The sequence below is a fragment of the Pleurodeles waltl genome, chromosome 9 (assembly GCF_031143425.1).
Source record: "Pleurodeles waltl isolate 20211129_DDA chromosome 9, aPleWal1.hap1.20221129, whole genome shotgun sequence".
NCBI classification, from domain to species: domain Eukaryota; kingdom Metazoa; phylum Chordata; class Amphibia; order Caudata; family Salamandridae; genus Pleurodeles; species Pleurodeles waltl.
In genome coordinates this window covers 588,181,656-588,209,621 of record NC_090448.1, presented here as the reverse complement: position 1 = coordinate 588,209,621, position 27,966 = coordinate 588,181,656, and positions in this window count along the sequence as shown.

The following is a 27,966-nucleotide window of genomic DNA, read 5'->3' as shown; positions in this document are numbered from 1 at the left end:
ACAACCCGCCATGTTCATAATGAGGGCCTAAGTCTTTGGGTGCAAAGACGAAGGGAGGGAGAGGATCCTCTGTGATCAGCCGGAGAGGAAAGTGAGATCCACTTGAGTGTGTTGTCTTGGATGCCAATGTTGTGGAGTCTGATGATGAGACTGTGGTGGGAGAGAGTGTAGAAAGCTGCTGAGAAGTTGAGGAGGATGAGGGTAGCTGTTCCCCCTAAGTCGAGGAGACGTCTGATGTCGCCGGTTGGTGCGATCAGGGTGGACTTGGTCCTGTGATTTGCCTTGAAGCCGGACTAGTATGAGTTGAGCATGTTGTTGTCTTCTAGGTAGTCCATGAGCTGGCAGTTGATGGCCTTTTCCAAGACTTTGGCGGGGAATGGAAGGTGAGAGAAGGGGTGGTAATTTTTTAGCACGTTGGGGTCAAATGAGGGTTTCTTCAGTAGGGGCTCGACCTCGTGTGCTTCCATGCACCAGGGACGGTGGCTGTGGAGATGGAGTGGTTGAGGATTTCTCTGAGGGCAGCTCCGATTACTTCTCTTCCTAGGTTGTAGGAGTGGTGTGGGCAGTTTTCCAAGGGGCATCTGGAGTGGATGGAGGTCATGATGGAGATGGTGTCTTTGGTAGAGAGCTGTCCCCTGTCAGTGATCAGGTGAGGGCGAGGGCTGGTTGGGGTGCGGGGGTGGTCGAGGTCTGCAGCCTGGGGGTCGAAGCTACTTTAGGTGTCAGCGATCTTGTGGTGAAAGTAGGTCAGTAGTGTGTCACAGAGGGCTTGGGAGGGGTGAATCATGTTCTCTGTGGTGGAGGAGCAGAAAAATTCTCTGATGATGCAGAAGAGTTCTTTGGCATGATTGGTGCTTGCCTCGATATGTGTGTGGTGAGTGCTTCTTTCGTGGTCTCTCTGAGTGGGTGGTGGTATCTGCTGAGGGAGGACCTGAAGGAGTCGAGGTTGGCCTCGTCTCAAGGCTACCCTCGCCTCGGTGTGGCGTCTTGTGGGAGCACCAGTGTCTTTCTCGTTTTCTGCAGCGGCTTTTGAGGGTTAGCAGTTCTGGGGTGAACCATTTGGCTTGCTTGGTGGGCTTACTGCTGGTGGTGCTCTTCAGAAGGACAATAGGGTTGGCAGCTGATGAGATCCACTTGGAGAAGTTTTGCACACAGAGTTCAAGGAATGGGTCTAACTTCCAACGATCCAGGGTGTTGTGGCGGCACGGAGGGTAGGGGGTCTCATCAGGGCTTCCAGAAGTCCTTCGATGGTGAAGTGAACGATATTGTGGTCAGTCTATGTTACCTCTGTGGTGTGTTATAACTTGGCTCTGTCATTTGTGGAGAAAATGGGGTCCAGTTTGTGCCCTGCGCTGTGCGTGGGGGCAGTGACCAGCTGAGAGAGGCCAATGATGCTCATGTTTTGAAGTAGTGAGGTGGAGTTGGTGTCGTCCGGATTTTCTAGGTGGAAGTTCAGGTCCCCCATGAAGATGTAGTGGTTGGAGTCGATTGCCGGGGGGGCAAAGAAGTTCAGGGTGGTGTTGCAGAAGCTGTGGCAGGGCCCCAAAGGGTATGTAGGCGAGGGTTTCTATGATGTTTTTTTTTACTTCAGGTTTGATCTGGAAGTTGAGGTGTTTCACGATCAGTGTGGTGTCGTCATCTGAGGTGGTGCAGTGGAGGGAGTTCTTGTGGGTTATGGCGATGACTCATGTGTGTCTATTGGGACGGTTGCAGTGTTTCATCTTATATCTGGGGGGGTTGGGGTGACGATGTCCGGTGCAGATGGGGGTGAGCCAGTTTTTGGTGATGAACATTAGGTCACGTGCGAGGGCGGTAATGGTGTCACAGATTTATATGGCATGCTTGCAGAGAGATCAGATGTTGAGTAGTGTGCAGTGGAGTTGAAGTTTGTGGCCGAGAGCCTGTTGGCCTTTAGTGGATCGAGGTGAGGTAATGCTGCAGTTGGAGTTCTGGGTCTTCGCCTGAGGTTTGTGATCTTTTTGGAAGAGTAACGGTGCCGGGTTGCAGATTCATGGGTTCTGGCATTGGGTGAAGTCCAGACACAGGTGGGCATTGATGGGCTTGCCCTTGGTACATCTTTGACATGCCGGTGATGCTTTCACACAGAAACCGCCTGATAGAAATGGGGTCTCTAGTTGGTAGTCGGTTTGCACCCTATCCTGACTTTAGTCAGGATAAGGGAGATACCCAGCTCAGATAACCTCTGCTCTTTCCCCTGGTAGCTTGGCACGAGCAGTCAGGCTTATCTCAGAAGCAATGTGTAAAACATTTGCACATAACACACAGTAATACAGTGAAAACACTACAGAAGGACACAACACCAGCTTTAGGAAAATAGCCAATAATTATTATATATATAAAACAAGACCAAATATGATAAAAATCCAATGTACAATAAATAAGATACTAATTTTGCAAGAATTACTCAAAAATACAGTTCCTACAGTCAATAGCTCCATCTTGGGCCATCACTGCATCGTGAACAACAAATCCAACAGTTCAGGTTGGCCACTGCGTCGCGGGCCAGCTACGGTGTCCGGAAGACCAAACAGTACCTTGGAATTGCAAGGGGTTGTGACCCTCGCGATGAGGTCCGGAGAGCGGTGTTGCTGGTGTCACGGTGTTGGCTTCCAGAGGTTAGGCCCTTGAAGTTACACATGTTGCAGATTGAACTCCTGGTTGATGAAGTCAGGAGTACTGGCATCGATGGTATCAGGGCTGTGGTGTAAAGCGGGACGATGAGACGTGCAGTGCCCATAGGTCACGGTGCAGGGAGCGGCGTCAGTGAGACCAGGGCTGCAGTATGAAGCGGGGCGCTGTGATGTGCGGTGTCACAAGGTCATGGCGCAGGCAGCGGCATCATCGTTGTTGAAGCGCTGTTGTTGGTAGGGCCAAGTCAGCAGTGCAGAACAAGACAAGCTCTGTGCGACATCCACAGGTCGTGGAGCAGGCAGGGATGCCTGGTAACAACACTGAAGTTGATGGTGCTGGCATCTGTGGACCAGGGCTGCAGAGCGGGACAGGGCTTTGTGTACCTCACAAACAATGTCCACAGGGCATGGTGCAGGTAGCGGCGCTGGTGTCAGCAGGAGTGTCATTGTTGGGGATGCCCAGGCTGAGGTGTGAGCAAGGCGCTGCCGAAGTGTGGGGCCCACAGGTCACGGTGCAAGCACCAGCTCTGGGGCAGCATCAGATGACGGTGTCAGTGAGACCAGGGTTACGGTGTAAAGCGGGGCGGTGCATCTCAGTGCGGTGTCAGCAGATGACAGTGCAGGCCAGCGGCATTGCAGTGTTTTTTCTTCCTGAACAACACAAACACACAGTTCCCAGTGCCGTAAACAGATGAAACTGAAGTCTTTGGTATCCCTGAGACATCCGACAGAAGGCAAGCTCTACTCCAAGCCGTTGGAGAACTCTCTCATGCAGGATACACAGCAAAGGTCACCCTTTGCTCTCTTTTAAGGCAGAAGCAACAACTGCAGGCCAACCCAGCAAAGCAACAGAGCAAAGGGCAGTACTCCTCCTCCAGCGCTTCATCTCTTCTCCTTGGCAGAGGTTCCTCTTGATTAAAAAAAGATTCCACAAGTGTGGGGTTTTGGCTCCATTACTTATATCCCTTTCTACCTTTAAAGAAGGTAAACTTCAAAGGAAAGTCTCTGTTGTTAACAAGATCCTGCCTTGCCAAGGCCTGGCCCCAGACACACACCAGGGGATTGGAGACTGCATTGTGTAAGGGCAGGTACAGCTCTTTCAGGTGTAAGTGATCACTCCGCCCTCCACTTTAGAACAGATGGCCCATTAGGATATACAGGCTACACCCCAGCTCCCTTTGTGGTACTGTCTAGAGGGAATTCACAACAGCTAACTATCAGTCTGACCTAGACGTGAAATACACAAGCAGGCAAAGGTGGCATTTTCAAACAGACAATTTAAAAAACAACTTTACAAGAAGATGTGTTTTTAAATTGTGAATTCAGAGACCCCAAATGTCATATCTCTATCTGATCACAAAGAGAAACTGCACTTAAAAGTTATTTAAAGACATCACCCATGTTAACCTATGAGAGAGATAGGCCATGCAACAGTGAAAACTGAATTTGGCAGTATTTTCTCTGTTTGGGCATGTACAACACATCAGTACATATCCCAACTTTAACATACCTTGCACCCTGGTACTTAGGGCCTACCTTAGGGGTACCTCCCATGTATAAAAAGGGAAGGTTTATGCCTGGCAAGTGGGTACACTTGCCAAGTCGAATTGGCAGTTTAAAACTGCACGTACAAGCTCCGCCGTGGCAGGTCTGAGCCATGTTTACAGGGCTACCCATGTGGGTGGCAGAATCAGTGTTGCAGGCCCACTAGTAGCATTTGATTTACAGGTCCTAGGCACCTCTAATCCACTTTACTAGGGACTTACCAGTAAATTAAATATGCCAAACAGGGAAAAAAACAATCACCAATACAATTTACACAGAGAGCATATGCACTTTAGCACTAATTAGCAGTGGTAAAGTGCCCAGAGTCCTAAAGCCAACAAAAACTGTTCAGAAAAAATAGGAGGAAGGAGGAAAAAAGTTTGAGGATGACCCTACAAAAAGGGCCAGGTCCAACAAACAAAATTTCTAAAAATCATAATTTAACATTCATACATATAATCTAAATTTGCCTAGATTAATTAGTTTGAGGTTGTGTGAATGAAGTATTTAGCAGGCTCCTAGCTAAAGTTGTCAAAGTTGGCTTTATGTGTTGTGCATATTTATCAACATGTAGTCTCCCACTGCTTCTGTGGAAACTGAGGCCCAGATTTTTAAGAGGCGCTTGCGCCTCCTTGCACCACATTAGCATTGTTTTTTACGCTAATGTGGCCCAACGAGGCCAAAATCGACACACCAGATCTACAAAGTGGTGCAATGCATGCATAGCAACACTTTGTAACCCCATGCCCCACATTATTCCGGCGCCAGGCATAATGTATGCAAGGGGGGCATTCCACCATTAGAAGGGCTGAAAAAATGGTGTAAAGAAATCTAAAAGATTTCTTTGTGTCATTTTTTTCAACATTGTTAACACCTGCTCAGAGCAAGCGTTTAAGGTTGTATGTCGGAACGCCGCCTGCCAAAACAACGAGTGCCTGAACAACGAGGTCGGAACACCGACCTCGTTGTTACTACTAATGCCTTGACCACGAATGCCTTAACAACGCTATTTCGTTGTAAAGGCATTCCTGGTAAAGGCATTAGTAATAGGCACCCATTGATCCTGCATGCGTCACCCCAACCCCCCAACCCCACCCCAATACCTAAAACGCCCCGCCCCCCAACCCCACCCCACCCCAAAACCTAAAACCCCTGACCCCCCACCCCGCCCCAAAACCTAAAACGCCCCACCCCAAACCCCGCCCCAAAACCTAAACCCCCCAACCCCCCACCCCAAAACCTAAAACGCCCCGCCCCCCCAACCCCCACCCCAAAACCTAAAAGCCCCCAACCCTGCCCCAAAACCTAAAACGCCCTGACCCCCCACCCCCGCCCCAAAACCTAAAACGCCCCAACCCCCAACCCCGCCCCCCAACCTAAAACCCCCTGACCCCCTATCCCACCCCAAATCCTAAAACGCCCCGCCCCCCAACCCCGCTCCAAAACCTAAAACCCCCTGACCCCCCACCCCCGCCACAAAACCTAAAACCCCGACCCCCCCACCCCGCCCTAAAACACCCCGCCCCCCAACCCCGCTCCAAAACCTAAAACCCCCCGACCCCCCACCCCGCCCCAAAACCTAAAACCCCCCGCCTCCCCAACCCAGCCCCAAAACCTAAACCCCCGACCCCCATCCCCACCCCAAAACCTAAAACGCCCTGCCCCCCAACCCCGCCCCAAAACCTAAAACCCCCGACCCCCCACCCCCACCCCAAAAGCTAAAACCCTCGCCCTCCCAACCCCCGCCCCAAAACCTAAAAAAAAAACGCCCCCCCACTTACCTGAGTCGTCGCCTCGTCATCTGCGTCATCCTCCTCAGCCGACTCCCTTGTTTGTACCTTAACCACGCATGTTCATTGTTCAGGACATGCGTGGTTAAGGCACAAAATAACGAAGTCGAGGTTAAAGAAAGCGTTGTTCCGCTTTCGTTAACCAGGACTTCGTTATAAAAAAGTCGGCGTAGAGGACGTTTCCCAGCGTTTAAAAGGGGAACCCCATTTTTAATAATGGGCCCCTATGTACTGTTCAGGGTTAGCACCAATATTTTGGTGCTAACCCTGAACAGTACACCAATAGTGTAAAAAATGTTGACGCTATTGTCGCCCCCTCTGCATCATGGTGCACCGTATTTTAAATGCGGCACACATATGGCAGCGGTAAGGGGCTCTAAGGGGTGCAGTGCCACTTTACTTAAGTCTGCCAATGAGTCTTTTTAAAATTCAAGTTGCCACTACCTCCATGTTTTCAACATGAATCAATAAACAACTGTGCCTTGTTGTTTCAAAGCACAAATATAGCTGACATGACTAATGTCATATTTATACCCTAAATAATGAAAAGTAGGTTATTTGACTATTTAACAAAGAGGTCTTCTTGGTGGTGCTACATGTCGCCTGTCCACCTATTTGCAATGGTGTTAAACCCACATGTTCATGATGAAAAACTGTAGCCCATGCCATGGCCTGTTACATCATCTATGTAGTTTGTGCACCCATTAATGTGCACTTTCATAAAAATGTGCAATTTAGGGTTTTACAAATGGTTACCACAGATGTTTTCCGTAAAAAGCGTATACATTTAGCAGAGTTTAGCAGCCCATAACTGTAAAGAATGCCCGAACATCAGCAATCTGGATCAATAAAAATAGAATGATCCAGGAGGCCACTTGAAAACCTGAGTGGAATCCCTTTTCAGATAAACAAACTCAACAATGATGGGTTGGTAGATATCACCCAAGAAAATAATTGCTGATGGCCTATCACAAGGCAAAACACTTTTGCTTTCTTTCTCACATAAAATGCGTTGTTATAAAAACAGACAGACATATCAGTACCCACTTTTCCTTGATTAAAATTGGAATACCTAGAATACACACCTAAATGTGGCAGACATGTTCTGGGTGTTCCTCTCCAAGTATCACTTGTAGAAAACAAGCTAGAAAAATTTTTGTATCACTGAAATATGGATGCCCACCTGAACCGGTAAGCAAATTCCAGTCACTGTTGTTTTAAAAAAGTCTCAACAAATGAACATCCCTTACTTCTTGCAGCCTTATAAAGCACATTTGTGTGAAATATTCCCTAATCCAAGTATGATCAGCCATTTATGATGGGATTACCAATGAGCAGCCTTCTAGTCATTTTTTTGATTAATTCAGAATATGTATTCCAAGATTCTACTATAGCCTTAGAACCCGCCGTAGCGGGCTCTACCGGCTATTAAAGGCCCGCTCCCGAGTTAAATGCCCGAGCCGAAGGCGAGAGCATTTAACAAGGGAAAGGGCCTTTAATAGCCGGTAGAGCCCGCTACGGCGGGTTCTAAGGCTATTAGAACATTCTGCCACTCAGGGCAGAATGTTCTCTTAAAAAAAACAAATTGCTCACGGAGCCCGAGGGGATTAGAATCCCCTCGGGCTCCATGAGGCTTTGTTCACAGCTGCTGCTGTGAACAAAGCCCATTGGAATGTTGGCGCAGCGGGCTTTTACCGGCCAGTAAAAGCCCGCAGCACTCCATTGTTTTCAATGGAGCTGCCAACTTCCAATGTTCTAATATGAAATTTGCTTGCCACTACTGAAGTTGTGTTGCCCCACATGCATATTCCCATAGGATCTCAAAATCAGGGTTCTCCGCTTAATAATTGATTCTTGCTTATGAAGACAAATTTTACCAAAGGTACAGATAGTATCCAGGCCATTGTTCAAACAAATTGTAATGATCTTGACATACATTTCTAGAGTCATTAAGAAATTTAGACTAAAATGCAGAAATGTGTGGCCTGTGTTGAGGTGCCATAATAATAGAAAGGGGGTGGTCTGATTGTAAACTTTGCTTGTGATGATTTTCCACAATGAATTCACTCCGCTCTGCTGAATGGCTTACCAGAGATTCACCTAGATGAGTGGCTATCTGGTAGAGCACAATTCATCAATGGTCATCGGAACAAAATCAAGATCACACCAATTAACATAGAACTCTACTTCGAGGTCCGGTACTTCAATATTGCACCTTAATTATCAGGTATCCAAGTGCCTACAAAATCCTGACATAATCTAGACATTACACTACTGCCTCTGGCTGCATGTGGGCATCATATTCAAGACTAACTGCACCTCTTACTAGAATGTCAACTCTGCCACCCATCGTACCTGGTCATCAAGATTAAGACCTCCATTCATCTGTGCATATGATGTAGAAGCAGCATTGTCAGTCTGAAAATCAGAAAAAAGGCAAAACACAGCTCTTTGTGTTATCTCTTTCTGGCCCTATGATGTAGAATGCCACTCAGTCTAGATTAGTCCAGCTCTAGCCCTACTCTACTAATTCAGTGAAATGAAAAATTATATCTTCAAATAACAGCTCATTGGAGCGTAGCCACCCAGATACTAGATAACTTGTTAATAGATGCTCTTCCCAACTCACTCCTACACCTACCAGTAGCTCTACCAGTATTAGTGTTTCAAGAACCTACTTGTAATCCCCACCTAAGGACTCCTCCACTCTTCACTTGAAGCCTGTGCCTTACTGCTGCCACCTTGCTTCCTCTCTACCCTTTGTTACTATAAAGCTCCATTGCATGCATGTCTAAACAGACAGAAGTGGATAACATTTTAAACTAAATTTTGTGTTGTGAAATATATGGTGTACTTGATTGCCACTTGATTCAAGAAACCTTTGTAAATTATTTGTAATAAATTGTTTTATTATTATTATTAATAATGTAATAATGTTTAGGTGGTTCTAATAGACCTCATTGTGCAGTTTTTGTGCCTTCACTTATAGTCAGGCTTTCTTCACCCTAGCATAAAATATATTTTCAATTAAAATATTGCCTTTTAGAATTCAGACATACGAGGTGCATGGTGCAATTTATTATCCGAGAATGGGTGGAGAATGATTCATGGAGCATATTCAATATCAACATTAGCAGTGTTTTTCTTTCTGAACAACAGTAGTTCTGACTTTCGGCCTATTAGGTTCAGCTATCCATGATTTATTGACAAAGAATAAGGTTACTATAAATTGGATTTAGAGTCTAAAGCATAGTGGCCTGCTGGTTCACCAGGCCAGCTTGTCTGTGATCGCTTTTAAAGAAAGCAATCTTTTTTTGATTAAAAAAAACACAGCCTGTGTTCTCATAAAAAAAAGGATGTGTTTTAAAATAATAAAAAGTTAAACAAACCTTTTTAGGTGTAGGCAGTGATCCCTTGGGTCACTGCCTACTTCTAACAATCTCAAAGGAGAACGGGAATCCAGGGGAGATAGGTTGATTAGTGTGAAGACGCACTGGTATATGCCAACGGTACCCCAATGGTGTAAGTTGACCGGACTGCAAAAGGATTCTGGATTGAATTGACTAACTGAATTTTGATTCAAATGTTGTGATTAATTGAAATTGTGTGAAAATGAAATTTTTCAAAGCTTTATGTGCTCTGAGAGGAGATGGGTTTATTCCATTTCAAAAGGGTGAAAAGGTCAAACCAAAGGGAACACCAGATTACAAAGTGTCAGAAACAAAAGGAGTTTCAGCATGCATATGGCTTAAACAATGGTGTAAAATACTGAGAATGAAGGTCAACTAGCTTTTCCTTGTTGTGGAACGTTTAATATGAGAATTTTAGACAATTTAAGGAGAGTAATGTTTGAATCAAAGCCTCCTCCAAGGCCCACATAATTGGAAGCCCTTACCTTTTTGGAAACGTGTTGCAAGACAGTAAGTAACAACAAAATTTGAGAGTATAATGCAGAAAGCAGTTAAGACATTAGTGGAAGCTAGATGGAATGAAGAATAAAAAATGTGGAGAGCAGCAATACTAGATAGAGTGAGAATACTATCACAGAGGAGGGTAAGTGGAGTACAAAATCAAAGACAAAAAAGAAGTGGGACAACTAAAGCAGAGCTGACAGCAGATGAGAGTGAAAAGACAGCCACATATGAAAGTGATTCGGAAGATGAGTTAATAAATCAGCTTCTGATAAATTGTCCCCCACTATACCATTCAGTTGTCGAAGCCGTACAGAGTGTAGACAGGAATTCGCCAACGACTCCCATTATACATGGCCCAGTTCTGATAGTTCCAAGTACACCTGCAAATTCAGTGACACAGGTGCCTATGGTTTATCCACCGGTTCCGACTGTCAATAAAGCACAGTCCATTACAAGTCCAGTTATGTATCAGGTAATGCCAAGTCAGCATGTAAATCAGATGGTGCTAACACCTAATGTAGCTACACTGCTGTAGAATTGTAATCAGAACCAGACTATGCCCAAGTATACACCAGCGCAGACAATGTCAAATGCTACCTCAAGTCACACAAGACAGACATTCAGTGCTGTCTTAACAGGTCAAAGTACTGGAATGGAAATTCCACTGTTTCAGAAGGGACCCATCAGATCCGATGCATTAACAGTTTCTATGACTGTAGGTCTAGTTGTTCCATTGTATGCTTAAGGTAACTCTGGAAGTGATGCCCAGTCAATGAATGTTTCAGCAGTCCCTGAAGCACCAGTATCTGCAGGATTGTCACCAATTGGTATGCAGGGATCAGTATATTCAAACAATTCCGAGACGGAGAGAAAAGCTTCTTGTGTCCCAACTTTGACCCCTACCTGCAGAACCTAATCAGATATTAAATCAAGCAGGACCAGTTCTTAATGTGAGATTTTCTCAGAGAACTTCACTTCCTTACATGTCCACACCAGATCATATTACCAGTGTGCATTGCAGTACCCCACAAAATATGCCCCAGAGAAATAATTTTAGTTTACGTGTTTTTTTCAGCACAGCAGTTAACTGAATGGTTAGACAATCTAAGCTCAAAAGGAGCAACAAGTGCAATGAATGTTAACGGTAAGTCGGAAGAGACACCAGAGAAAGACAGAATAGTGAATGTACTCCGATTAAAATTAGAATGAAATTAATTAATTATGGGAATGCTCAAGATAGAGCAGTTCAAAACTTACACAAAAGATGAATTGCGATTCATGTGCAAAGATGTTACTCAACGTGCAGGACTGGCTATGAGAAATCAGCAGAATTGGCCAAAAAATATAAAGTAGTTTTAGAAACATTTAAACCCTTAAGAAGAAGTTACAGATTGGAGTTCAGTGCCAAAGTTATTTAGAAAATGAGATCACCCAGAATGAGAATGCACATTAAAAAATTTATTACATGCATTCAATTGTGGGTATTAGATAATTGGGAAGGCAGATGGGCAAAGAAAAAACATCAGAAGAAAACAAAGCAAAATTTGTCTCCAGCTGGAGCAAACCAAGCTGAAGACAATGAACAAATGATGCTGATGTGAGAAAACCAGGTGGAGGTTATGTGCATTTACCTTGGAGTAGGAGGGATGTATTGTCATTCACAGATGATTAGCCGAGATTGAAAGAAACGCCAGCGGAATTGTACAAGCAGACAAAGACATTTGTGAAACTTTAAAAATTCCTGTGGGAAGATTTGAACACATTATTTGACAATGTGGTTCCAGCTGATCTGTGGACAGAGTGTAAAAGATGCGTTGATTGGGCAGAATGTGAGCCTCTGATAGATCGAGTGACAGGTGCACTGTCTGAAAAGGTGATGAAAGGGTTCTATAAAGTAATTGAATTCCTGAAAAACAAAGTTTCCCTGAAAGATGTTGAGTGGCAGAAGATTGACAGGACAGCACAGTTTTGACTCATGCCTATTATGAAAGATTATTGCAAGTTTTCAAACAGCGCAGTAGTTTTGAAGCCATTGACCTGAAAGATATGAGTCATTTTGTATTTAGGTTTGTGGAAGGATTGAAGCCTGAGATTAGTAATATGATTCAGCAGCATTTAATGTGTTGTCAGAACAAGCCCAATGATGAGGGTATACAGTACGCCAGGTACTGTAGTAATGAAATTGAATGAAAGCAGAAAAAGCTGAGAGAGAAATTGATGATAATGCAATTGAAGACTGCAAATAGAGGAAATCAGAATCCACCAGTGATGGTGACTACAAATGGAATACAAGGAGTGCAACAGCAAGTTAGCAATGTGGGTCAGCCTAGAGATAGAGGATGTGGTGTCAATGTAGATAAGAACAGAAATGCAGTTGATGTGCAGTCATTGAAGAAAACAAGTCTATGTCATGCTTACAGAAATTCTGGACAATGGTGGAGGGAATGTCCATAAAATAATGTGAATAATATGGTACAGAATGCTGGAGTTGCTCAGTTGCAAGATAACCATCAAGTTAAAATTCAGAGAGTCCAAAAACCCTGAATCCTGAATGTGCAAATGTCCTCAGTGCAACAGAAGCAGGTTCCACAAGACCTGGTGCCACAGCAACAGGTAATTGTTCCTCAGCAAAGCCTGAATCAGATGGCACAAGGAAACACTAATCAAATGGCAACTTCAAATGTAAATCACATAGCTCCACAATGTCCTTCAATCCTTCAATTGATTTAAGTGATGAGGAATTCCAAGAGACACTTCACAGTGATAGTTCTGATGTTGAGTATTGCATGTTAGATGCTTCCTTAGAGGTAGGTCAACATGGTCCCTACGTAAATGCAAGAGTTAGGGGACATGGGGCCTGATTCTAACTTTGGAGGACGGTGTTAAACCGTCCCAAAAGTGGCGGATATACCACCTACCGTATTACGAGTTCCATAGGATATAATGGACTCGTAATACGGTAGGTGGTATATCCGCCACTTTTGGGACGGTTTAACACCGTCCTCCAAAGTTAGAATCAGGCCCATGATGTGTTATCCTTTGTGGACACTGGAACTACACGCTCCACTTTCAGAACAGCAAAGGTACCAGACTTGCCACTACCAGGAAGAATAATTCAGGCTGTAGGAGTAGCAAACAAACAATTGACAAACCCAGTGACTGAACATGTCCCAGTAAAAATAGGTTCCTTTGAAGACAAGCATCAGTTTGTGGTTTGTGATTCGAGTCCAGTAAATCTGTTAGGGCGGGACCTGTTGAGCAAGTTAAACAGTTCCATTAGCTGCACACCTACAGGAATTGAAATTCAATCAAATGAGGAAGATGTCCCTTGTAACATTGTAGAACAGTACCCACTTGTCATGTTGTATCTAATGATGACATGTAATAATTTGCCAGAAGAATTGCAGGAAACATTAATTCCTGATATTTTGGATTTTTCTGGAAAAGACATTGGTCTTATAAAAGTTAGAGATAGTTACGGGAATAACCCCTTCATTTGATTGAGCAAGGTGTTCTGAAGGACATTTTGGGAAGTTCTTGTAATTCCCCTATTATAGAATTGCAAAAGCCCAATGGAAAATACAGCATAGTCCTGGATTTGAGAAAAGTTATCTAGATTGTCATTACATGTTGCCCTATGGTACCGAATCCAGCAGTGATTGTATTGTACATTCCTTGTGAAGTGGAAAGGTTTATGGTCATTGATTGGTGCCAAGCATTTATCTCCATTCCACTCCACAAGGAAGGTCAATTCCTTTTTGCGTTCAGATTTGGCAGTCATATTTTAACATGGTGCTGTACTTCTCAGGGGCATATGGAATCACCATCAATCTTTAATCAGATTTTTAAAAAGAACCTGTAAGCACTTAAAATGCCCTAGTATTCAGTGTTAGTGCAGTATATTAACAACCGATTGGTTGTGTCAAATAACACAAGATGCATGCAGGAGAGACACCATAGCTCTCTTGAATCATTTAGGAGAAACATGTTCATAAAGTTTCTCCAGCAAAGTCGCAGTACTATAAAAAGGAAGTCTGATACTTAGGTCACCGCATAGAGAAAGGTACAAGAATAGTGTCCCAAGAGAGAATTTCAGTAATCATGCAGATTAATCCCATATCTACCCAGAGGGAATTCAAAATGTTCCTGGGAATGGGTGGCTACTGCTGGCAATGGATTCAGAATGTTTCCTTTCTATCCAAACCCTTACAAAGATTGACACACAAGGATGTGTCTAATCCAGTACCATTTGATGACAAATGCTTGAAAGCCTTCACTAAGCTGAGAAGAAGCTTATGCCGAGCCCAGGCTCTGGAAATGCCAGATTATGAAAATGTTTTTCTTTGTTTTGCTGTAAAATGGATGAATGTGCTCTCTCTGTTTTGAAACAGTTACACAGAAGTGCTAACAAGCCTTTGGCATATTTTTCAGCCACACTTGATCCTTTAGCTGCTGCGTTGCCCAGCTGTTTCAGATCTGTGGCTGGACTGAGCATCATCATTTTACAGTGTGAAGGCATTGTTATGGGCCATCCCCTGAACATTTTAATTCTCAATTTAGTGGAAAGTTTACTCACCCATATTAAAACAGAATTTCTCACATGTGAATTATTGACCTGCTATGAACAGGTGATCCTTGAATCCTCCAATGTAACTATAAAACAATATAATGTTCTGAATGTGGCAACTCTTATGCCAGATCCTGTTGAAAATGAAAGCAACCATGAAGATGAGGTTGAGCATGACTTTCTTGATGTGACTGAACTATGCATCAAACCAAGACCCGATATTCAATATGTCCCGTTGAACGAAAAAGATAATGTCCTTTTCGTTGATGGCTCCTGATCCTGAAGGTCCCTGAGACCTGTCTATGCAGTTTTCCCAGTCTCATGTGTGATAGAAGCTTCCTAGCTTTGAGGAGTCTTTTCAGCCCAAGTAGCCGATTTTGTTGCTCTTACTAGAGCATGCTATATTTTGAACAGCTCAACGTGACTATATTTACTGATAGTCAAAATGGGTTTGGTGTCATTCATGAATTTGGACAGTTGTGGCCCCAGAGAGGCTTCATGACCTCCTCTGGATCGCCTGTCTGAAATGGTGACAAAGTCTACCAGTTGCTGAAAGCATTACAGTTACCTGTGAAAATTGCAGCGGTAAAATGTCAGCTCATCAAAAAACAAGTGATTAAATTTCCTTGGGAAATACCTGTGCTAGCAAAGTAGGAGGATACTGTGCCTTACAGTCTTATGACAGCCATTGACACTTGGGCAGAAGTTAAAAGATTGCAGGAAGAAGTCACAGAAGAAGAAAGGCGTGCTTGGACTAGAGCAGGGTGTGTCCAGAGGGATGAGGATGATATATGGGTTTCGGGTAAAGTTAAAGCAGAGTTGTCAAATAGCTTATTGTACCTGATGGCAAGATACTACCATGGACAGGCACATATAGGTAGAGATGCAATGGTCAGAACAATCAGACAAACATAGCACAATCCTAAATTCAGATTGGTTGCAAAAGCAGTGTGTCACAGATGTGTAACGTGTCAGCAGCCGAATGTAGGACAATGCACAGTTGGTGTAATGAGTCATATAGACAGATCAGGAGGACCTTTCAACTGAATGCAACTTGATTTAATTGAATTGCTAGTGTCCAATGGATTGAGATACGTGTTGGTGGTGATGTGTGTTTTCTCACATTGGGCCAAGGCTTACCCAACCAGAAGAAGTGATAGCCTCACAGTTGCAAAACTGCTATTGAGGGAATTGATACCTTGATTTTTTTTTCCGACTTCTCTGGAATCAGACAGAGGAACTCATTTAAATAATGGGATCCTTAAATTGTTGTGTGCGTTTTACAAGTTGAACAAAAATTGCATAGCAGTTACAGAACAGAAGGCTCCAGTCTGGTAGAACAGATAAATGGAACACTGAAGTCCTGACTGCTGAAAATATGTGCATCTACAACACTGAAATGGCCTGATGTATTACCACTTGTCCTGATGAATATGCACAGCCCACCCAACAGTAAAACAGGCTTGTTGCCTCGCAAGATCATTAAGGGGCAAGCTATGAGATTTCCAGCAGTGCCTGCGAATGCTCTTGTCAACATTACAGATTACTTGATTCTGGATTATTGCAAGGACTAGCTGCTGTGGTCCGTTCTTTATCTTGCCAGCAGGTCAAAAGCAGCTGAAGGTGCAGAAGGGTTGTGACAGAGTCGGGCGACTCCTGCTACCTCAGATTACAATGAAATACCAGTAGTGCAAGACAAAATAGTTGTTACTGGAGACCAGTGGCCTAAGAAAAGTCCAGACCCACTGTTAAAAGTGCCTCCCAAGATTGCTAAAGTAACTAAAGAATTTGAGCAAAGTGACAGTGAAATGGAATGTTGTGTGACAAGGATATCAAAAAGAAAAAGAGTGCCAAGTCACAGATACTCTGCTCCCAAATGGACGTATTTCCCAACTGATGACTGGGAGATGGGGTTAGTTGCCTTTTATGCTGACAATTTTGATCCAGCTGAATATTTTGGAGTTTGAGATTTCTTTGGAATTAAACTTTGAAATTTCATTGCCACTTGATGAACAGAGACACTGTTTGCTGGAAGTGCTAATCTTATTAGAGGCATTTGAACATTTATTTGGAACATTTCAACTTTTGTAAATAAGAGAGACTCTTGAGCTTTCAAACTTTGAATTCTGTTTTTGAAAAGACTGTTTTTGAATTCGCTTTGCTCATATAAACGAAGACTGAAAGCGAGACTGAAGTAATTGAAAGCCGCTTTTACATTTATTGATTTTGATTTTTGAATTTGATATTTTTTGCTCTGAATCTAGACAAGTCATGAATTCTGATCAAAGTAAGAAGAGTAAATGTAAGTACAGGTGCGTGGGTTTAGCGGTAGCATGTGTGATTGTGATCATATTGATGATTACTGGATTGCGCTTGCATTTTAAGGATCAGAGTGAGAAAATTTCAGTCACAAATGCCCCAAATTCAAAGGGTTCACTCACAAATCAAAGTCCCCTATATGAAGATGAGAAACTTTTACACAAGGATTGTTCTAATTGCTAATGTGAAAAAAAATGACATTGTGGGAGGATTCTTTGAACCTACCCTGACATTTGGAACAGCATGTGCACACAAGAATAATTTTACTTGCATGCTTACTTTAGTAGCGAAGGAGTTCATTGGACAAGTTGACTACAGAAAGAGGGCAATTAAAGCGAAAATTGAAAACGGAGTAGTTTTACAAAAATAAGAAACAGATGCAACACCTTCAGTGTCTGAACATCAGGGATTCTTAGCTTTCGATTGGCCACATGTAGGGAAATTATGTATATAAAGACCAAAATCAAAGACAGGGACACTTTTTGTAGGTACTAGTGAATGTAGACATGTTTTTGGGTTTCAAAGTACTTTTTCATTTATGTTAAAAAGACAGAACCCGGCGATACCAGGTGTTTATTTCATGTGTAGAAAGAAAGCTTATTACAAGCTGCCAAAAGGCTAGTATGGAACTTGTTACCTGTGATTAGTTTTTCCAACAAATTATCATGTGGACAGCACTTATGAAGCAGCTTGGGATGAAAAATCAAACACCAGAGTTAAAAGAGGATCGAGTGCCGTGACATACCGTGACCGCAGCGTATTCCGCTATGGGTATTATGACCCACACTGAGAAAACTGCCACTATACAGACACACACACAAGTCCGCCACACCAAAGGTCAGTGATAAACTGGTGATAGCAAAACCCACACCGTCACGCCAACAGGAATACGGCCACAGTATCACGACCCACAAACCAACGCAGCGGTCTTTCAACCGCGGTAAACCATTGGCGATACACACCGCCACGCTCAAAATACACACACACTTACAAAACTACACCACATTGGAAAATTCAAACTACACACACCTGGCCCACATACACACACCACACCCACACACTCACACCACTATAAAACGCACACCTACATTACCCACAACCTCTCACAGCAAAACAATCTGAACAAGCAGAGAGAGAGAGAAAAGCAAAGACCACACCATCACCTAGAGGCACAGAACACCATCACACATACACCATCCACGAACCTCACAGCACACACCCCAACACATCACCCCACACATCACCTCACATATCACTCACACCACATCATTGCACCTCAAAGACACCCCAGGTTTTCTGATGAGGAGCTCAGGGTCATGGTGGAGGAAATCATCCGGGTAGAGCCACAGCTATTTGGATCACAGGTGCAGCAGACCTCCATTGTAAAGAAGATGGAGCTCTGGCAGAGAATCTTCGACAGGGTCAACGCCGTGGGACAGCATCCCAGAACCAGAGATGACATCAGGAAGAGGTGGAACGACCTACGAGGGAAGGTGTGTTCCGTGGTTTCAAGACACCAGATAGCAGTACAGAGGATTGGTGGTGGACCCCCACCTCCTCCCCCACAACTAACAACATGGGAGGAGCAAGGCCTGAGGGTCTCGCAGGAGTAGCAGGAAGACTGGACTCTGGGACTCCTACCCCTACCCTCACACACATCACTACAATACCTCACATATACCCCACTATCACAACCTATCCATCCCAATACCAAGCCCTGCATGCAACAACAATGCATGGATACCCTTATCGCAGACCTGCATGGATACCCTTCACCATAGCATGCCCAGTAGAGAGACTCACCAAACCCACATAATCAACAATCACACAAGGCCAAGGTGACAGGGAAAGCACATTAATACATGGAAGCACACCCATTGCACAAGATGGCACACACAGAAACAATAACAATGCATTTACATCCCAACAGGAACCCTACCCAATGCCACCGGACAGGAGGTGCCAGCCATATCCAGTCCCCCCACAGAAGAGGCACACAGTGATGACAGTAGCTCTGCACTCCTGGATCAGGATGACCAGCCTGCCCCATCTGGGACCTCTAGACAGTCGGTTACCCTGCCATAGTCCCAAACCACCAGAGAACCTCCCGCCTCAGGAAACACCAGCACAGCACCCACCCAGCAGGCCCATGCCACTGTCCCCAGGCACGTCAATCAGCAGAGTGTCCACCACTACAGGGACCCCAGGCAACCCCACTAACCCAGGACAATCAGGGACCTGGGGTCAGTGGCAGTGGGCACACAGTTCAGGGGACAGAGGCACAGGACAACAGGGAAGCAGGGAGGAGGACAGGCCAAGGGAACCGACTTTCCACGAGGTACTCTCCAACATTATGGGAGCATGCCACCATTCCCAGGAGACCATGGGTACAGTATTGGTCAAGTTTCATGAGACCCAGCGGCAGCAGGAAGGACACTACATGGGGATCAGGGAGGACCTAACCAAAATCTAAACCATCCTGGTCACCATAGCAGGGGTGCTGGCTGACATAGGCAAGACCATGAGGGAGGCAGTGGCACAACAAAGGGTCCCTGACATTAGCCAAACCAAGGAACAGCCTTCCACCCCTGCCGGCACTAGTGGACAGTAGGCACTGCCACAGGAACAGCAGGCCACCAGCACCCCACCCTCTGCAGGAGAACCAGCCCGCAAACGGTCCCAGCGATCCAGGCAGAAGACAGAGAACATTGCCAAGAACCCCGCCAGGAAATATGACTCTTCTGATTGTCACCCTTCTGTCCCACTATGTCACCCTGTTCACCTTGAACTGTCATTACTCCCCTTCCTATGCCCATTGGACAATGCACCTGTGATACCAATAAACCGGACTCTACTATGGACCTAACTCCACCCTCCCCCCAGCCCCTTGCACATACCCCTATACTCATTAGCCCCTAAATAAACACCCTTTAATCACATACAAATCTGGAGTCAGTCTGATCTTTCACAAATGTATTATTACAACATTAGCAACAAATAGCAATGTAAATGTTCATTTACTCATACCAATGTATGACAGTTGTTGGCCAGCAGTACATATAGCAGAAGGCAGAATGTGGAACCCAGATCTGAAAAAAGTAAATCCAAAGGGAACAGTCAGTGTCCATAGACAGAGGTTAAGAGGCTGACATGTACAATGTCCTACAGAATTCTGAAATGTGAGGAGGAGTTACAGGGGGTCATTCTGACCCTGGCGGTAAAAACCGCCAGGGCCAACGACCGCGGGAGCACCGCCAACAGGCTGGCGGTGCTCCCATGGGCATTCTGACCGCGGCGGTACAGCTGCGGTCAGAAACGGAAAACCGGCGGAGTACCGCAGGTTTCCCGCTGCCCTGGGGAATCCTCCAAGCTGCGCCGCCATGGGGATTCCGAGCCCCATACCGCCATCCTGTTCCTGGCGGTTTTGTACGCCAGGAAGAGGATGGCGGTATGGGGTGTCGTGGGGCCCCTGGGGGCCCCTGCAGTGCCCATGCCAATGGCATGGGCACTGCAGGGGCCCCCGTAACAGGGCCCCACAAAGATTTTCAGTGTCTGCCATGCAGACACTGAAAATCGCGACGGGTGCAACTGCACCCGTCGCACCCCTTCCACTCCGCCGGCTCCATTCGGAGCCGGCATCCTCATGGAAGGGTGTTTCCTGCTGGGCTGGCGGGCGGCCTTCTGGCGGTCGCCCGCCAGCCCAGCAGGAAACTCAGAATAACCGCGGCGGTCTTTTGACCGCGCAGCGGTATTCTGACGGCGGGACTTTGGCGGGCGGCCTCCGCCGCCCGCCAAAGTCAGAATGAGGGCCACAGTCTCTTACCTGTGTGTCACTGGAAGTACTGCATGATGATGTTCGTTCTGTTGTCAATATCTTCTTCCTCCTCTTCCTCACTGTCTACAGGCTCCACCGCTGCCACAAGACCATCACCAAGTATTTCCTCCTGCAGGAAAGGCACCTGGCTTCTCAATGCCAGGTTGTGCAACATGCAGCATGCCATGATTATCTGGCACACCTTCTTCAGTGAGTAGTATAGGGAGCCACCTATTAGATGGAGGCACCAGAATCTTGCCTTCAGGAGGCCGAACGTCCTCTCAATAATACGCCTAGTTCGCCCATGTGCCTCATTGTAGAGTTCCTCTGCCCTTGTCCTGGCATTCCTCACTCGGGTCAGTAGCCATGAGAGGTTGGGATAACCAGAGTCACCTGCAAATTCTGAGGAATACCTGTTAGACACACACTAACGCCGCCGCGCAACTCAGCATTGATTATCATTGGGCCCTAAGGGTTTCAGAAGCCAATGGGCATGTAAGCCGGTGGTGACGGTATGCACCGCCGCGGACATGACCCCCATTTTCTATCTGTTCACTCACTTGATACCTGACCGTAAACAGGAGAGGACTTACGCTGCAAGTGCTGCTGTGACCTGTGTCTGGAAGCGACAATGGCTCATGTGTCTGGAGAAAGGGCCCCTGCCGTCACTGCGGAGGAGTTGGACAAACTGGTGGATGGGGTCCTCCCCCAATACACGCTACTCTACGGTCCTCCAGACAAACAGGTGAGTACACTGTGAGCATGATGCGTGGGCAATGCCTGTTTGGAGTGGTGTGGATGTAAGCCACATGTTGGGGGGGCTGAGGGCTTAATGTGAGGATGGGCAGTGTATGTGCCTCAGGGCATGGGTGGGAACTGGTTGGCAAAATAGTATGACTGTCCGGACGGGTGAGTAATTTCCTTCCCTCCAGTACTTTTCCTCTAGGTCAGCCCCCACCAGAAAAAGGGTATTTGGCGTGCAATCGCCAAGGAAGTGCAGACCCTCGGGGTCTATCACAGACGGAGCACCCACTGCCGCAAGAGATTAGAGGACCTGCGCCACTGGAGCAAATCAAATCAAATCATTAACATTTATAAGGCGCGCTACTCACCCGTGCGGGTCTCAAGGCGCTAGGGGAAAGGGGGGGTTACTGCTGCTCGAATAGCCAGGTTTTTAGGAGTCTCTGGAAAGCGGGGTGGTCCTGGGTGGTCCTGAGGCTGGTGGGGAGGGAGTTCCAGGTCTTGGCGGCCAGGAAGGAAAAAGATCTCCCACCCGCCGTGGAGCGGCGGATGCGAGGGACGGCAGCGAGTGCGAGACCAGAGGAACGGAGGAGGCGCGTGGGGACGTAGAAGCTGAGGCGTCGGTTGAGGTATTCCGGTCCCTTGTTGTGGAGGGCTTTGTGTGCGTGGGTGAGAAGTCGAAAGGTGATCCTTTTGCTGACTGGGAGCCAATGCAGGTGTCTCAGGTGTGCGGAGATGTGGCTGTTACGGGGTACGTCGAGGATGAGGCGTGCCGATGCGTTTTGAATGCGTTGCAGGCGATTTTGGAGTTTGGCTGTGGTCCCGGCGTAGAGGGTGTTGCCGTAGTCCAGGCGGCTCGTGACGAGGGCATGGGTCACGTTTTTCTAGTGTCGGCGGGGATCCAGCGGAAGATCTTGCGGAGCATGCGGAGGGTGAGGAAGCAGGCGGAGGACACAGCGTTGACTTGCTTGGTCATGGTGAGAAGAGGGTCCAAGATGAAGCCGATGTTGCTGGCGTGGTCTGTGGGGGTCGGTGCGGTGCCGAGGGGCGTGGGCCACCAGGAGTGGCCCCAGGCGGACGGGGTGTTGCCGAGGATGAGGACTTCCGTTTTTTTAGCAAGAAGACGGCAGAGGCCCAGCTGGGGCTGGCCTCCCAACATGGAAGGGGTGCCCATCGCACCATGACCCCCCTGATGTTCCGCATCCTGGCGGTGGCCTATCCGGAGTTGGATGGGCGCTTCAGGGCATCACAGCAGCCTCAAGGGGGCGAGTATAGTGTCATAAAGCTGATTCTGTGTGATTTAGGAGGGATCCGGGTGGGGGGTGTGGGCTGTGGGAGCTCCTAGGCCAGAGCGGTCATGCCAGGGTAGGTCCATTGTTTGCAGGCTCAGAAGCACCCCTACTCCAATGGTACCATTGGACAGCTACTAGTGTGCAGGGTCCTGTGGGTGTCATGTGTGCATATGTTGGCGTTAGGCATTGTATCCCATGGGGTGGTGACTACCATCGTGAGTGGTTGGGCAAGGCTTGGTGCACAGGGCAGCTCTGTGACTGTTGTGTCCGCCAACAGTAGTGGTGTTGCTGGCATTGACCATGTGTGTACTCTGTCTCTTGCCACCCCTTCTTGTTTTGTCACTCTGTCCTTGTGTGCATTAGCATCATCTGGCGGTGGGGCAGAGGCACCGGCGACAGAGGGAGCTGCATCCCACATGGCCCAGGAGGGTGAATCCATGGAGGGTGAGGGGAGCTCTGCGACGGGGACAGGAGGGGATACCAGCGACAAGGACTCCTCCTCTGATGGAAGCTCCCTGACGGTGGCGGACACCTCTGTGCCCACCCCAACAGCTACCACCCCGCTTACCAGCACCGCCCTCCCAGCAGCCCCTCAGCGTGTTTCCCGTGCCCGCTCACCCAGGAGGGTGGACATCTCCTTCGCCCCAGGCACCTCAGCCCCTGCCCCAGTCAGCCCTGCTGTCCTCAGTGAGGAGGCTGCTGACCTCCTGAGATCCCTCACTGTTGGGCAGTCAACCATTCTGAATGCCATCCAGGGTGTCGAGAGGCATTTGCAGCAAACAAATGCATACCTGGAGGGCATTTATTCTGGAGTGGCAGCCCAACAGAAAGTGTTTCAGGCTCTGGCCTCAGCACTAATGGCAGCCATTGTCCCTGTGTCCAGCCTCCCCCCTCCAACTTCCACTATCCCGACCCAATCCCCTCTACCTCAGCCTATCCCAAGCACTCCATCAGACCACCATGCACACACATCAACAGACAAAAGTGGCTCAGGAAAACATAAGCACCACACATCCCACAGGCACACATACCAATATCCACTTCCTCCACTGTGTCCCCCTCCTCCACATCCTCCACCTCCCTCCCATTCTTGTCTCCACTCACACCTGCATGCACAACATCATCAGCCACTGCCTCCATCACTAGCACGCCCATCACTACACACCGCTCACGTGCAATCACCACTCCCACTACCATTCACACATCCCCTGGGTCCTCTCCCAGTGTGTCTGTGAGCCTTCCTCTCAAAGTACACAAACACAGACACACACCCACTCAACAGCCATCCACCTCACAACAGCCTCCAGCCCATGCACCTTCACCCAAACTCAGCAGACATACACCTCCTACAACCACTACCTCTTCCTCCACTCCCACACCCCCTCCATCTTCCTGTCCCAGTGTGTCTAAAAAAATATTTCCTAGATAATTTGAAACTCTTCCCTACACCTCCCCCCATCCGTCCCCTAGGGCCAGGATGTCTAGATCCCAGTCCAGCACCTCAGCCACCACATCTGCGTCTGCTCTGATCCGTGCAAATCGGGGTGGTTCGAAGGGGGTACCCGTCAGAGCTGCCAGTGTGCCACCTACAGATGGGAAAGACCACCCTATTCCGCTACCTGCAAAGGTCAAAAAGGGGCCGGCTTCCAGCAGGGAAGAGTCGCACCAACCACCCAGCAAGGCCTCGCACAAACACAGAGAGGACAGTGCCAAGGTCCCAGCAGCGACTGCCAAGGTGGGGAAGGGCCACAAGGCAAAGGGCAAGTCACCTCAGGGCACGATGCCTCCTGGTGAGGGGCTGGTGACCACCATTTCATCAGGGATGCCAGTGATCTGTTCCACAGTGACCACCACCACAACAACCGCCACCTGCACTGCCACTGCCACAAGGTCAGTCTGCAGCATCGTCCCCAAGGATCAACCATCTGAGGCTGCCGAAGATGGTATGGTGTCTCCCTCCACCACAACAGACACTTGCACCATGGCCAGCACCAGCAGCATCTCCGCCGCAGCCACCACCACCTGCACCACCATCTGCACCGCCACGTGCCCAGCCGGTACCACTCTGTCGGATATTAGCAGCATCACTAGTGGGCAGGCGTCTGAGGCTGCAGGCAACATCCTGGACCCTGAACACGCCACTTGAGGCACCACCTCCAGCACTGGCACTACCAGCAGTTGGCAGCCTAAGTCGCTGCAGGATGGAGTGAGGCTCTGCCTCCATGGAGTATCATGCTACCTGTTCCAGGTACATCACGTGGCTCAGACAGCAGGTGAGAGGATGTTAACTGCCACACCCCAGGTACAGCATCACTGGGCACAAAGCCCCCTCCAGAACCAGTAGAGACATACAACCACTAACCCAATCCTTGGCAGGATGAAGCACTCTGGGCACAAAGCCCCCTCCAGAACCAGTGGAGCGATACATCTGCTCACCCAATCCTTGGCAGGATGAAGCACTCTGGGCAAAAAGCCCCCTCCAGAACCAGTGGAGAGAAACATCCACTCACCCAATCCTTGGCAGGATGAAGCACTCTGGGCACAAAGCCCCCTCCAGAACCAGTCGAGAGATACATCCACTCACCCAATCCTTGGCAGGATGAAGCACTCTGGGCACAAAGCCCCCTCCAGAACCAGTCGAGAGATACATCCACTCACCCAATCCTTGGCAGGATGAAGCACTCTGGGCACAAAGCCCCCTCCAGAACCAGTCAAGAGATACATCCACTCACCCAATCCTTGGCAGGATGAAGCACACTGGGCACAATGCCCCCTCCAGAATCAGTGGAACATGTCACCCACTTGAGAGACTGGGGTTTGCACTCCCCAGGAGTGAGCAGTGGGTGACCCACCCACTTGAGCGACTTGAGAGACTGTGGCTTTGCACTCCCCAGGAGTGAGCTTTGGGCAACCCACCCACTTGAGAAACAGAGACTGTGGCTTTGCACTCCCCAGGACCAAGCAGTGGGTATGAAGCCCCCTCAAGTAGCAGTGGCGTCGTACCATCTTCCGGCTGAGGTGCCCCCCTCTCTTTCCCCCTGAGGTGCCTGTGTTTTTTTGACCTGATGCCCCTGCAGTGTTCTCTCCGTTTTGAGGCAGGTGTCATGTGTGGGCTTTGCCCATGCTTTTTGGGACCACTGGTCCACGGACATTTACAAGGGATAGTGTACAGCCTTGTGAAAATAATGTAAATATTTGTATAATCGGATTATTTGCTTTTTCTCTTGATATATCTGAATGTTCCAATATAACACTGGTTAGACTCATTTCCTTTTGTTCTAGCACTCCCCTGTGTTTTAGGTGCAGTACTCACCGTCGTCGCCGCCGCTGCCTTCTTTCTACTTCGTGGTGTATTAGTAGATACACCAACATGGGGAGGATCTGCAATTTGGGCCCCTGGCATCCTGGTTCTTCGTGGAGTGTCGAGAGGTGAGTGGTTTCCCCTCTGTGTTCTGTTTCCGCCATGCTTTTGATGGCGTTGTTACCACCCCGGAAAAGCTGGCGGACTGGGCCTTGTAATACAGTGGGTGATACATTGTCTTCTGCCTGTCTGTTGGCGGTGACCGGCACGGTGTTTGTTGGTACCGCCGTGGCGGTCGGAGTGTTGAAGTGGCTGTCTATGTTGTCGGTTTCCACCGTGGTCCTGATCTCCTTTTTTGTACTGCCAGCCTGTTGGTGGTGTTACCGCCGCTTTAACACCTACCGCCAGGGTTGTAATGAGGGCCTAAATGTGCAACATCATTGCACATACATATCTGACAATACTAAGAAGATAAGAAAGTACATTGGAAACTTTACTGACCTGGAGAAAGACATGAAAGGTCTGACAGAGACAGGTGCCTGGGAAGCTATTGGAAAATGGATTGGAGACCTGGGGAAGGAAATAGTAGGAATCATCTTGAGACCCCTGTTGATTGTGATTTCGTGTATTATAGGTACACTTGGATTTTACAAACTGTACAAGGCACTGGAAGAGAAAAGAGCAAAGAATATGTAGGCGAAAGAGGAGTTAGAAAAGGAGAAAAGGAGATGCATTTATTATTGTGATCCAAATAAAGTGGAGAATTGGAGCAGACCTTACTGAAATAAGACAACAAAATTCTGAATTGTCTTATTGAAATGAGAATTTGGCCTATTGTAATGGCGTATTTCACCATCAAAGGAGCGACTGAGAGAACGTACATTTTAGCTCTGTTTCTTGTGTCACTAAAGTCAGCAGACTGCTGTCACAAATGCACAGAAGTGAAAAACAAATGCAGAAAGCTGTACTGTATTTCAAACTTGACATTAGTGCCTTTCTAATTTAATCACATGGTTGAAGGTTAAAGTTGATTTTGAAATATGATTTAGACCCTAAACTAATAGCTAATGTGGAACAAAGGTGAACTTCTAATGTTTAGTGAAGGATTGAAGACTTGGATCATATGTGCGAATGAGAAAAATGAACTTCTCTGTTATACTTATTGCAATGCATTAAAAACGTTTTTTCAAAGTTATAATGAAATGTTTTACTTGTTCTGATAGCATATTATTAATGCTGAATGTATATGTTTGCTTATTATATGTGTGTATCAAGTATTTGTAACGTATGTTATATTTTCTTGTGTTGGCAAAACTTAGGCCTACAGAGCTTGCATTTTGCATTCATGTAGACATGCTGAATTATTTTTTCTAAAGTAAAGCTTTCTTTCAGATTCTTTCTCATGAGAAGCAAAGTCATATTTGTAAAAGCCTATTGTTTAACTGTAGAAGAACTGTGTATGGTTGCCCTTAAGATACTTTTGTTTCAAAGTGTTTGGATTCACACTGGACTGAGAAAATCTGATGGTAAAAACCTGGGAACAAAGTGAACTGTTGCAAAGATATACTTTTGTTCCAAACTGTTTGGAGTCACACGGAAAGAGGAGATGTTCTCATGGCGGACCTGGGAAATTGTCGGACTGCTGCAAACTCAAGGTTTCCTAACATTTTAATTGGATGAATCCCCTTTTGTGTGACCTGATGCTAATAATCTGACAAAATAATGTGGTTTATGTGTTTTATATTAGGGATGGACTTCAAAGCTTTAGCCATTGTCTCTCTGCACCTTTCTAGATGGCACTACTAACTGAACTGTGCTGTTGATCTAGACGCTTTGGCTAAGAATTCCTGAATGCTGTATTCCTTGGATAGGTATCATCCTTTCTGCCATTTGCCCCTGCCCCTTCAAATGCCCTTTTTAGGTTACACTCTCCACTATGCTGACTCTTATTTTATTTTTCCTTTAGCTTGTGTCCCTCATTATTCTGTTTTTCCAAATTATTTTACCCCTTTTTGTATTTTTGTTTTTTGCC